The 13,231-nt window shown below is 48.0% G+C and overlaps 1 pseudogene; it reads right to left on the bottom strand.

Annotated features, from left to right (window-relative positions):
• Positions 1-10,666: 10,666 nt before the first annotated feature.
• On the bottom strand, positions 10,667-12,542 carry LOC147708134 (uncharacterized; annotated as a pseudogene).
• Between the last annotated feature and the right edge of the window lie 689 nt (positions 12,543-13,231).

Genomic DNA, 13,231 nt, shown 5'->3' with positions numbered 1-13,231 from the left:
CTAAGCCCTAAAAATAAGAGAGCTGTACATTTTATACAGTGAGGGACCTTTGATAATTGAACCTATATTCTGCCTCTGTGTATATATGTGTGAGAGAGAAAAGATAAAGAGAGACGGAACACTGAATCTGCTAGACTCTTCAGTGTCAGTGATGCCTGTGAGGACCTTTTAACTATAGAAATGCCACAACTAGTGGCTTGGTCAATGTTTCATTCACCTTTATTGAATAACTGTTGTTACAGTATATACACGCACATGCTTGTGGACACATTGAACTATAGTTGTTGGTCAGTGCACTTATACGTTTTCTTATTTATTTGTGGTACATCTGTGTGCATTCAGGGACGTATTTCATTTTACCTGAATTGTAGAAAAATAATTCTAAAATGTGCCAGCAATTTCTTGGAGCTATTAAAATAAGCATGGAACTAAACAGGTATCTCTCAGCATACGTTTCTTTTTTCTAAAGTGCTTTTCCTGACATATCACCTTTTAGGAATGCATACCTTTGAATGTTGCAATCAATCTGGCTCTGTTTTGTGTTTTTGGCATCACCACACAATTTACCCTAAATAGCATACCACAGGAATGTGTTCTGTCGAACATTGTTTAACGAGGACATTATTCACGGACTAGGCTCAGGATTATTTTGCTAATTGGGAGAGAATGTCAAGCAAGTGGATAAAAGATTTGATGGAATTTGGTTGCAAGTACACAAAAGAACTAAACAACACAGTGTAAAATAACTAGTGATTCACTCAAACCACGTTTTAATTATAGGAACCAATACACAATGGGTTTCGGTTTTGATAGAGGTGTGGTAGCAGGGTAGCGTCTGAGGGCATTTCGGTTGTGGTGCCAAGCGAGAACGCTGCCCCAACTCACCCCCCAATCAGCCAAAATAACACACACTCAAAACCATTTTCTGGAGAAATGTTTGGGCCGCAATTAAAATAGGCACAATAACAATGAAAAAAAAATCAGAAACAATATATAGCTTATTTGACAAATTTAAAAAATAAAATAGAAACTTCGAGGTCTACATTGACCAATCACTTTAACCACATTGAACAGTACCAATGCTTCTGGTGCAATCCCCTTTTCAACGTGACAGCATTTTTCTGCCCATTACGGGCCATATGTATGAAACAAATTTTTACTCGCAAACGCTGCGAATTGACTAAAAATTCGCAAAACGCGATGTATGAGACATTCTCGCAACACAAAAATCAGGAATCACAAAAATAGCGATTTCTCATACTGCAAACCAATAATTCTGCGATTACTAGTGCGAATTCCAAAACTGCGATTTTCAGTTTGCAAAAATCGCAAATTGAAAAATCGCATTTTAAGAAATCGCAATGAAATGTATGAAAAATTCACAATTTGCGATTTCACGAAATTCGCAATTTTGAGAATCGCAATTACCACCAAGTCTGAGCAGGTGGTAACCAGGTGCAAACTATTTAAGGAGGCCCACAATGCAACAGTGTGAGAAGTTGGCCTGGTATATGATGATCACTAATTCTAGTGAGCACCTTGCACCAGTCCAAACGACCCTTATGGTGATTGGTTGTAAGTCAACCTTTAAGACCAGCTATCCTAGGGGTAGCATGGACAAAAGCAGTCTTAGGCTAAACTCAAGAGGGCATGTGAAGCCAGCTGTTTTACCATATGCAATCCTTTTGATATCAAATGAAAGGACACCACACAAGTTATATATTATAAAATATATGTATTTATTTCTAGAATTATCCCCTATACTCTTTATGAGCACAGAAGCACAAGCGTTAAACAAAGAACTTAATATAACATACAATAAGCTGCACAATTATGGATAGGCCGGGTGGCCACTCGAACCATATATAAAAAAAGTGGTATCAGTACCACGTCACGAACAATGATAAGGCCTAGGGCCTTGGGAATCGCTGGGCCTACACTGGACTAACGAAGGTTAGGACATAGGAGGCCCACAGGATGCGGGTGCAGTGTCTATTGGCAACCGCGTTTACCATACAAGTCAATGGTGCGTAAAAATCCGAAAGTTATAGGTTTGGGAGTCTTCCGACTGGACTAGAACTTAGCCACTTGAAACTAGGACACTAGGGATGTAAATCACTACAGGGGCGCAGGAGTACCCTCGTTACCTCACCCACAGGAAGCGGGTGCATAGGTGCCAAAGTGCATCGGCTTTCTTCGTGGAGTTCTATGGAGCCTGGAGGAAAAGATGCTGCAGGCGACCAGGAGAGAAGAGTCCGGTTGGATCCAAGGGTGGATCGAATATGTAGAGTACCTAAAAGCAGAGGTGACAGAGTCTAGGTCACTAGCCAGTAACCAGGATGGAACCAGGACGGAACCAGGCAATGTCGGGTTGCGATCAGGTGCTGTTGAGTAGTTTGTCTCCACTGCCACGTCAACCAGGAAGTATCGATGACAAGCAGGAGTTGAACACGGGCTGTCCCACAAAGGCTCTTGCTGTCGGCGGTGTCGGTTCTCGAATCAGAGTTAACAGGCCTTGGCAAATGCAACCCACGCAGGACTCGAAGATGGCTTCTGGATCGGACCAGCAAGGTCAGATCGGTGGCTCCTTTTCAGGGGAGCTAGGGCCATTCTGGAGCAACCAGACCAGCAGTTTAAATTTGAAGGTTCGTCGTCTCAGAGGCCACTAGCCAACGGGCAAGTGACCAGACAACGCGCTGAGGAGGAAAAGTGCAAAAGGGCCCCACGCAGCACTCGGTGAGTGTGGAGAGGTGATCTTCAGTGCACAGGCTGCTCGGGGCTGGGGCTTCTCAATCCGCAAAGCACAGCCTCGAGGGTGTCTCGGGAGCTGCACAGGAAGCACTTCGCTGGCTTTCCAAGATGGCTGGTCCCACGTCTCACGTCACCTCCAAGGGTTTCAGCTTTGCTAAGACTGTGGATCGGGCTGTTGGAAGTCAGGGAGTCCAAGTCTTGTTGGTCTCTATTGTTCGAGCTCCGGCAGGAGCAATGGCAAAGAAAACCTTAGAGCGCTGATGGTGCCTGCTTGCACAGGGTGGCCACTTCTTGACCACAAGGGAGATTCTTCAGTCTTCTAAGTCGAGTAGGATGTCGAAGGGTCCAGAGTTTTGTATCAAAGTTTCAGTCAGGATGATCTGATGTACCTTTATTCCAAATCCAGGGGCTGGATCACCTGCTAGGTCCCTCCTATGGGTGGGACCCAGGAAGGGGGTGGTTACACCCCTTTCCCTTTGTCCAGTTTCGTGCCAGAGCTGGGGCTGGAGTGCCCCAGCACCGGTTTGAACTGGACTTTGCATGGGACACCTTGTGTGCCCCAGGCAGTGTCTAGTTTCATTCAGCCCTCCCTGCCCCAATACACTATCTCCTGTCTGGGGTGGTGTAACACCTCCCTGTGACAGGAAACCTTTTGTCCAGGCCTCCCCTGCCGGAGTTTCGGTCAGCAGCAGGAGGACAGACTTGTGTCTGTGGCAGCAGCATCCATTTTGTGATGCTGAGGCTCTGGTTAGATTTAACCGCGTTTAAGGAAAGTAACATGTCTTCTCCCTCTAGAAGGGTGGAATGCTACCCCCCTCGCCAGGACTGGCGAGGGGGTAGTATTCCAAAGCGTATGACACCTTACACGACATGTTCTGATAAAGCCAAACCAAAGTTAGCAGTGAACCGCGAGGTTCATAATGCACTTAAGAGTATATGGCAATGCAATATCCCAGAACAGCTAAAGGACATGGTTCCGAAAGCTGCAGACAGGCTCTGCTCATGCTAGAGCACCATCTCACATAAAACCAAGCACTCTGCCTCCAGGATTGTTAAGGCCTACCATAGGAGTGACTTATAGGTGTATATGTGTCCAGATATAGGTTTAGACATAGGTATACTATATCTAAGCAAGGGGTGATTACACCACCTTGCTGAATGATCAGCCAGTTGTGTCATTTTGGATAGCCAGCCAGGGGTGGCAAAAGATATGCTGCAGCCCCTGGTAGGCCTTGGATGCACCTATGCCCTGGGTACCTATAGTACACTGTACAGGGGCTGATAAGGTGACTCAATACCCAATTGGTAATGTACCTAAATTACATGGTTGTGAATTTAGAGAGAGAACAGCAGGGCTGTGGGTCTGATTAGCAGGCCCACAGCCACATTAAGTCGAAAACCAGTGAAGCAAAATGCAAAAAGTGGGGTGACCATAGGAAAGCAGACCCTACTCTCCTACATAACCCCCCCCCCCCCAAACGCAGGGACATTACACTTAACCTTGACCAGATAAGTCTTCATGTTCTAAGTGGAAATACCTGGAGAGACCATCTGCATTGCCATGGTCAGTCCCTGGTCTGTGCTCCACTGTAAAGTCCATCCCCTGTAGGGAAATGGACCACCTGAGCAGTTTGGGATTTTCACCCTTCATCTGATTTAGCCACAAGAGGGGCTTATGGTCTGTCTGAATTCTGAAGTGAGTGCCCAACAAGTATGGTCTCAACTTCGTCAGGGCCCAAACCACAGCAAAGGCCTCCCTCTCAATGGCTTACCAACATTTCTCTCTAGGGGTCAGCCTTCTGCTAATGAAAGCAATGGGCTGGTCTTGACCATCTACATTAAGTTGTGAAAGCACAGCTCCCACCCCCAACTCAGAAGCATCTGTTTGGACAATGAACTCTCTGGAGTAGTCAGGACTCTTTAAGATAGGTGCAGAGCACATGGCCTTCTTCAGGTCATCAAATGCCTTTTGACAGCTAACTGTCCACTGAACCTTTTTTGGCATCTTCCTGGATGTCAGATCATTTAATGGTGTCACAATGGGCCCATAGTTCTTTACAAATTTTCTGTAGTACCCAGTCAGGCCCAAGAAAGCTCTGACCTGTGTCTGGGTAGTTGGAGGAGCCCAGTCCTGTATGGTCTGGATCTTACTCTCCAGTGGTTGAACCTGGCCCCCACCTATAAGGTGGCCCAGGTACACAACCTTACTCTGCCCTATCTGGCACTTTGTTGCCTTGATAGTTAGGCCTGCCTTTTGCAGGGCCTCCAAAACCTTCTTCAGGTGGATCAGGTGATCCTCCTAGGTGGAGCTGAAGACAGCAATATCATCCAGATAAGCTGCGCAAAAGTCATCCAACCCAGAAAGGACTTGGTTCACCAACCTTTGGAAAGTGGCAGGTGCATTCTTCAATCCAAAGGGCATCACCACAAATTGATAATGACCTCCAGGGGTTGAGAATGCTGTTTTGGCCTTGGACTCCTCAGCTAACCTGATTTGCCAATAACCAGCTGTCAAATCAAATGTGCTCAGAAACTTGTCAGAAGCCAATCTATCAATGCGCTCATCTGCTCTTGGAATGGGGTGAGCATCTGTCCTAGTGACAGCATTGAGACCTCTATAGTCCACACAGAACCTCATCTCTCTCTTACCATCTTGGGTGTGAGGTTTTGGCACAAGGTTTACTGGGCACGCCCAGGGGCTCTCTGATGGCTCAATTACTCCAAGCTCAAGCATTTTCTGCACCTCAGTCTTTATACAATCCCTGACATGGTCAGGTTGCCTGTAGATCTTACTCTTCACAGGCAGACTGTCACCAGTGTCCACCTCATGGGTGCACCAGTTAGTATGACTAGGTGTCAATGAAAACATGTGTCTGAAAGACTGTAGAACTTGTCTGCAGTCCTGTTGCTGCTGGTCAGTGAGGCTGCCAGCTAAGGCCACACCATCAACTGAGCCATCATCAGGGTTATGGGATAACAGGTCTGGGAGAGGGTCACTCTCTTCCTCCTGCTCCCCATCTGTAGCCATGAGCAAGCCCATGTCTGCCCTGTCCACATATGCTTTCAGTCTGTTTACATGGAGCACCCTGTGGGGGCTCCTAGGGGTGCCAAGGTCCACCAAGCAGGTGACCTCTCCCTTTTTCTCAATTATGGTATGGGGTCCAGAACATTTGTCTTAGAGAGCTGCTGGGGCCACTGGCTCCAACACCCACACCTTCTGCCCTGGCTGGTACTCAGTCAGCACCGCTGTTTGGTCATGCCAAGCTTTTTGGAGTTCTTGGCTGGCCTCAAGGTTTTTGGAAGCTTTCTCCATGTATTCAGCCATCCTGGAGCGGACACCAAGTACATAGTCCACTATGTCAAGTTTAGGCTTTTTGAGAGGTAATTCCCATCCTTCCTTCACAAGACACAAGGGACCCCTTACAGGATGTCCAAACAAAAGCTCAAAAGGGCTGTAGCCAACCCCCTTTTGTGGGACCTCTCTGTAAGCAAAGAGAAGGCAGGGTAAAAGGATGTCCCAGCTTCGCCTAAGCTTTTCAGGTAACCCTTTTAGGTCTTGTTAAATCTTTCAACAAGCCCATTGCACTGTGGATGGTAGGGTGTAGTGAACTTATAGTTAACACCACACTCTTTCCACATTGCTTTTAGATATCCAGACATGAACTTGGTACCTCTGTCTGAAAGTACCTCCTTTGGAAAGCCCACTCTGGAGAAAACTCCAAGTAGGGCCCTTGCCACAACAGGAGCTGTTGTGGTCCTCAGGGGAATTGCCTCTGGATACCTGGTGGCATGATCCACTACCACCAGTATAAATCTGTGCCCAGATGCTGTTGAGGTGTCCATTGGTCCAACAATGTCTATCCCCACTCTCTCAAAGGGTACCCCCACCACAGGTAGTGGTATGAGGGGGGCCTTTGTGGTGCCACCTGATTTGCAACGGGCTTGGCAAGTAGCACAGGAGCGACACAATTCCTTTGTATCTTCTGACATGTGAGGCCAGTGAAAGTGAGGGACAAGCCTGCTCCAAGTCTTGTTCTGGCCTAAGTGTCCTGCTAGAGGAATATCCTGGGCCAAAATTGCAGAGGTATGACCAACCTACAGGATCGCAAAGCTGCCTGGTGGCAGAGGGCTAGTGCGCGATTGCTGGAGCGCTGCTGTAATCATTTTAACTATTGTCCTGCTGACTACGAGTAGCAACATTTACTTTTTAAATATTGTGATTTTTGTTTCTAACCTTCTGCCCTGAAAATCAACAGGCTACTAACTTCACTTTACCTTCTTTGAGGCCAAGCTGCCTGCTGTGGGCTGATCGCTTAGACGGGCTCCCCAGCGGCCGCGGGCACCATCTTGGGTTGGGTTGGCGGGCGAGTTGGAGCTTCACCACACCCCCCTCGTCATTCTCCTATTTAGGAGTGAACCTTTCTCCCTCCAAGTGATCGCAAAGTTGCCTGGTGGCAGAGGGCTAGTGCGCGATAGCTGGAGCGCTGCTGTAATCATTTTAACTATTGTCCTGCTGACTACGAGTAGCGACATTTACTTTTTCAATATTGTGATTTTTGTTTCTAACCTTCTGCCCTGAAAATCAACAGGCTACTAACTTCACTTTACCTTCTTAGAGGCCAAGCTGCCTGCTGCGGGCTGATCGCTTAGACGGGCTCCCCAGCGGCCGCGGGCGCCGTCTTGGGTTGGGTTGGCCGGCGAGTTGGAGCTTTGCCACACCCCCCTCGTCATTCTCCTATATGTGTCAGCGCAGCGGACGAGCGCAGCGGGCGCGTCGTAGGCGCGCCGGAGTTGCGCCAGAGTTTAGCCCGTCTGCGCCCGTCCGCGTCCGGACGGGCCCAGGGGCAGGGGATACTAGCCATATCATTCCATATACAGCTAGGCAATTGTGGGACCTTAATTTACCCTGTCATGTTCCCTCTTTAGCTACCATGGGGAAACTTACTGCACTCGGCATCCTACGCAAATCCCCTTCCCTTTACGACCTTTGTACCCCCCCCGACTGTCCCTTTAAAGAACCATACCTCCATCCGGGTATTATATTTAAATACCCGCTCACTGGTGAGACATCAGGCAGACATCTTTATCTTGCTGACACAAGAAAAACCTGACCTACTCCTGTTGACTGAGTCCTGGCTCACGGAGGATTCTCTCCCCGATATTTTGGCTGCCCTTCCCCCATATTATTTTATCCTCCATGCTGACCGTATCGCTGACCACCCTGGTGGCGGGGTGGCGGCTATAATTTCAAAACGATTTCATCTCATTTCCTCGTCCTCATTCGTATTATCACAAGTAGAGAACCTGATTATTAGTCTGGGAACGGAAGCCGGGGCTTTCTCTTTTGCCCTTTTATATCGCCCTCCTCGACCCATGCCGGACTTCGCTGAGAAACTATGCGAACAATTGACTGCCCTTCTGCCATCATATTCTAGTTTCGCCCTCTTTGGGGACTTTAATTATTGGATCAATGACGCCAATGCAGGTGCACAAGCCACGGCACTATCCGAGACCCTGACAAGCTTGAACATGAGTCAACACGTCTCTTTACCCACTCACGTAAAAGGTCACATATTAGATCAGGTTTGGACCACCAATTTAACCCTCTCCCAACCTTTTACACTTCCATGTGTGTGGTCAGACCACTACATAATCGACACGACCATCACTCTTAGTGGGCGGACTAAGGCCCCCATGATGGCAGGCGGTTCCTCACGCAAATGGAATAAATACGACTCTAAGGGATTTTTAGCAACCCTGGCCTCTACCTGCCCTATTACTTCCCCCCATGATGATGTTAATAGGATGGACACTGACATCGGTGGCTGGTTAAAAGGGGCCAGTGACCAATTTGCCCCAGTAATCAAGTTCCCCTGCACCAGACATCCTAACGCCAACTGGTGGTTCTCTGACAACCTCAAGCAATTAAAACTTGAGGTTCGTCAACTGGAACGTACATGGAGGCGGGATTACTCCAACTCATCTAGACAGAGATATGTAACAGCCCGCAGAGAATATAAACTAGCTATTCTCTCAGCTAAATCGGAGCATATCTCCGACAGAATTCTCTCAGCTACTAATAAATCTCGAGAGGTGTTCAGGATTATGAATGAGTTGACTACTGACGACAGGACTCTCCCAGCCCTAACCCCGACTAAGGAAACCTGTGAGGCCCTTAATCTTTTCTTTATCGAGAAGATTAAAATAAAAGACTCCATTATCCCTGCCTCACAGCCGTCATCACTCCTCGACGCTTCCCTGGATAACCCTCTATCCCTCACTCTGCTCCCTACCCTAGACTTCCCTACCTTAGCGAAATTAGCCACCCGTGTAAGATCGGGTTCACCGAATGACCACTGTCCTCCCTCGGTACTGCGGGACATCTGCCTTAAGCTGTCAGAATGCATACTACCTTTCTTGAATGCATCCCTTATCTCTGGCACAGTTCCCAGCTCCTTTAAGGAAGCAATTCTCGTGCCGCTCTTGAAAAAACCAGGGGCGGATCCTGCTGAACCCTCTAACTATCGACCAATATCCCTGTTGCCTTATTTGTCAAAACTCCTCGAAGCCCATGTCACCCGGTGTTTTTCCAACTTCATCGAGAGTTCTTGCTTCCTTGAGCCCAATCAGGCCGGCTATAGGCCGGCCCATTCAACGGAAGCTGTTATTTTGGCAGTCATGGATACTCTGAGAGGGAATGCAGATGCTAAGAGACCATAGGCCCTTGTTCTTCTGGACCTGTCTGCCGCGTTCGACACAGTGGATCATGACATCCTTCTCCACCGTGTCGGACAGGCCGGCATTCAGGGTTCTGCTCTTAGGTGGGTTGAGTCGTTCCTTACAGGCAGGTCACAAGCTGTACGTCTAGGTCTCTTCACCGCGTCAAAATCTTCCACCACTTGCGGAGTCCCCCAAGGCTCTTCACTTTCCCCTTTATTATTTAATCTTTACCTCTGCCCTTTAATTTGTTCTCTCCATAATTGGGACGTCACAGTCTTCAATTATGCAGATGACTTGCAGCTCGTATTTCCACTTGACTCTCCACAGGCGGTTACCAACTTTCACGCCGTTATGACTCACATCCAACAATGGATGAATCAAAACCAGTTAAAACTTAACCCTGGAAAGACTGAGCTGCTCCTCCCTGGCTCAAGTGCTGCATATTGGGGACCGCAGTTCTGGCCCCTTGACTTTGGTCCCCCTCCTACACCACTCAAGGCAGTTAGGAGCTTGGGGGTGACGATCGACGCGGAGCTGTCACTTAAAGCTCAAGTGGGTGCCACAATCTCTTCGTGCATGTTCCAACTTCAAAAGATCCGGAGGATCAGGCACCTACTCCCACATGCGGCTCTGTGTCAGGTCGTCAGGTCCCTTGTCCTATCGCGCCTTGATTTTTCCAATTCCCTTTACCATGCACTCCCACCATTTCTTCTGCACCGTCTTCAGGTCGTGCAGAATCAGGCAGCCCGCCTCATCTTTAACATCCCTAGGTGGCAATCTGCGAAGCACTTGCTCCGCAAGCTCCATTGGCTGCCAGTGGAGGAGAGGGCAGCCTTCAAGATGGGCTGCATGGTATTTAAATCCCTTCACTGCCCTTGTCCTGCTTTTTTGAAATCCTTGGTCACTTTGTATCGACCTGCACGTTCCCTCCGGTCAACTCATCATCACCTGCTTGTCACTCCCAAATTCAAAATCAATAAATTTGGGGGTCGCCGTTTTGCTTCTCTCGCCCCTAAATTCTGGAATCCCCTCCCCCAGGCCATTAAATCTAGTGCCTCCCTTTTCCAGTTCAGGAAACTCCTTAAAACTTTCCTGTTTACTCTTTCTGGGTAATCCTCTCCTCGTTTTTCTTTCATACGTCCCTCCAGCAAGCGCCAGGAAACCTTCGGGTGTCAGTGCGCTCAAAAAGTGCCATTTAACATAACATAACATAACAACCTCCTGGAAGCACCAGGATTGGGGTCTCTAGCCTCTGAATAAAGGCGCCCATCATCCCAATACACTTTATGGGTACCTTGAGCATTCCCAGCAGCCTCAGCAGCAGCCTGCTGTCTGAGGGGTTCAAGAGAAGGAGAAGTTAACTGAGCCTGCCCCAGATCTGCCCTTGAGGGTCCCCCTGTCCCCAGAAACTCAACCTGATCAGGTTCAAGCTCTCCCAGGACTGTCTCCTCTTGGATCACAGAACCAGCCTCCTGTGAGGGCTGATCCTCAACCTGGGGCAAGTGGGAAGGCACTGCCTTTACCCTCTTGCTCTTTCTCTTGGGTTGTGTCTGGTCTATTGTTACAATATCCAGCACAGGTTCAGGTAAGCCCTTTTTGGCCTGTGACCTTGTCACAGCAAGGATATGTGCTGAAATACCTAGCATCTCTGCATGAGTCCTGTACTCCACTTCTGACCACATGGAGTCCTCTAGATCATTGCCCAAAAGACAGTCAACTGGGAGGTCTGCACTTACCACAACTCTCTTGAGGCCAGTTACCCCTCCCCAGGAGAAGTTAACAATTGCCACACTATGGGGAGTAGTGACATTGCTAGCATTGGTCACCAGGTAATTATCACCCAGTACAAGCTGTCCAGGGTCCACAAAGTTAGGTGTCACCATAGTGACACTGGCACATGTGTCCCTGTAGGCCTGAGCCACTTTACCATTAATCAAAGGCGTCTGCCTGTTCTTGCCCAAAGTATTGGGACACATAGTAGTGGACATATCCATGTCCCCATCACAGATCAAGACTGCCTGAGTAGGAATCCTGACTAAGCCAGACTCCATCTCAGTACCCATGGTTAATGCCACTAACCCTTTAGGCTGGGGGCTACCACTGCTGACTGTACTAGGGGGTGCAGTTGCCTTAGGGGCTGCAGTGGCAGGGGCTCCACCTTTCTTAGTGCACTCACTAAACCAGTGAGAAACTGACTTACTGTAATTACACCAAGGTTTCTTTGGGCCATTATTCTTCTCTTTTTCTTTCCAGTTTGGGACCCCCCCCCCCTCATTAGTATTATTTTGGGGACCTGAAGAAGACTTCTGGTCTTTTTGTTTCTGATCTCCACCCTTCTGGTCTGCCTTTTTTTGATCACCACCTTGGTTCTGGGATTTCTGCTTAACCCTGGTTCTGACCCATTTGTCTGCCTTCTTTCCCAATTCTTGGGGAGAGGCCAGATCTGAGTCAATCAGGTGTTGGTGCAACAACTGGTTCTGACAGTTATTAAGGATTTGTTCTCTCATGAACAAATTATACAATCATGTATAGTCCTTAACTTTGCTACCAAGCAGCCAACCTCCCAGAGCCTTAGTGGCACAATCAACAAAATCAGTCCACTCCTGAGTCTGAGATTTTTGGGAGTCTCTGAACAACAACCTGTATTGTTCAGTGGTTAGGCCAAAACCCTCAATAAGAGCACTCTTCAGGACAGTGTAGTTCTTAGTATCCTCAGGTCTAACAGTGAGGAGCTTGTCTCTCCCTTTTTCTGAAAAGGAGAGCCACAAGATTGTTGCCCACTGGTCTTGAGGAACCTGCGGTACCATGCAGGCTCTCTCAAGAGCAGTTATCCATTTGTGGATGTCATCCCCATCTCTGTAGGGGGGCACAATCTTACTCAGGTTTCTATGATCATAGGACCTGTCTTTATCCTTAGGGATACTGCTGCCACCAGTGGAATCTAATCCACTTAATCTCTGCTCCCTTGCTAAAGCAAGTTTAGCTTGGGCCAGGGCTACCTCTTCCTTCTCAATCTGAAGTTGGACAGCTCTCATCCTAGCCTCATGTTCTCTTCTCTGGGGGGAAGTCATTCCCCTTTGAGATCCCCTTGAGGCATTAGACTGGTTAGACTCCCTTAAAGGAGATCTATCCCTTCTATTGCCAGGGAGAAGTCTACTATTAGGTCTGGTAAGGGATATTACCTCTCCATCCCCATGTAGGCTTACATTGGCCCTGCTAAGTCTTCTGACCTGAACTTGGCCTTTCCCCTGATCATCTGACTCATCCCCATCTTCCTCCTCATCTTCTGGAGTGATGGTGTCATCTTCTCTGGGGTCCCCTTCTCCTGTATTAACTGGGAGGACTTCTTCAGCCTTCCCAATATCAGCTGTCTCCAGGATATGTATCAGGATGGGGATTGTGGGGTTATGACCCCTTCTCAGTCCTCTTGAGATGCACAAGGCACTCAATTCTCTGAAGCTGAGTTTTTCATAACTGGATGGTGCCTTGGGAGGGTCACTCACATGTAGAGAACTGGATTGTTCACATGTGCCAGCCATGACTAGTGAGGTGAAGGTGGTGCACCTACCTACACTATGTGTTTACCTACATGAACCTCTCTAGAGGTTGTAGTCAGGGTGTGCTAAGCCCTTTGGTCTACAACGACTAAGTTCAGTAGAACTTAAGTATGTAAAGCTTTGTTTATATGTACCTAAGGTACTTGATGTGATCTTTCAAATGATATTGTCAAACATTACAATTGGTACAACAAACAGCAAGC

The sequence above is a fragment of the Lissotriton vulgaris genome, chromosome 6 (genome assembly GCF_964263255.1).
Source record: "Lissotriton vulgaris chromosome 6, aLisVul1.2, whole genome shotgun sequence".
Classification (NCBI taxonomy): Eukaryota; Metazoa; Chordata; class Amphibia; order Caudata; family Salamandridae; genus Lissotriton; species Lissotriton vulgaris.
The sequence above is the reverse complement of the archived record's forward strand: the minus strand, read 5'-3'. Positions and strand labels throughout refer to the sequence as shown.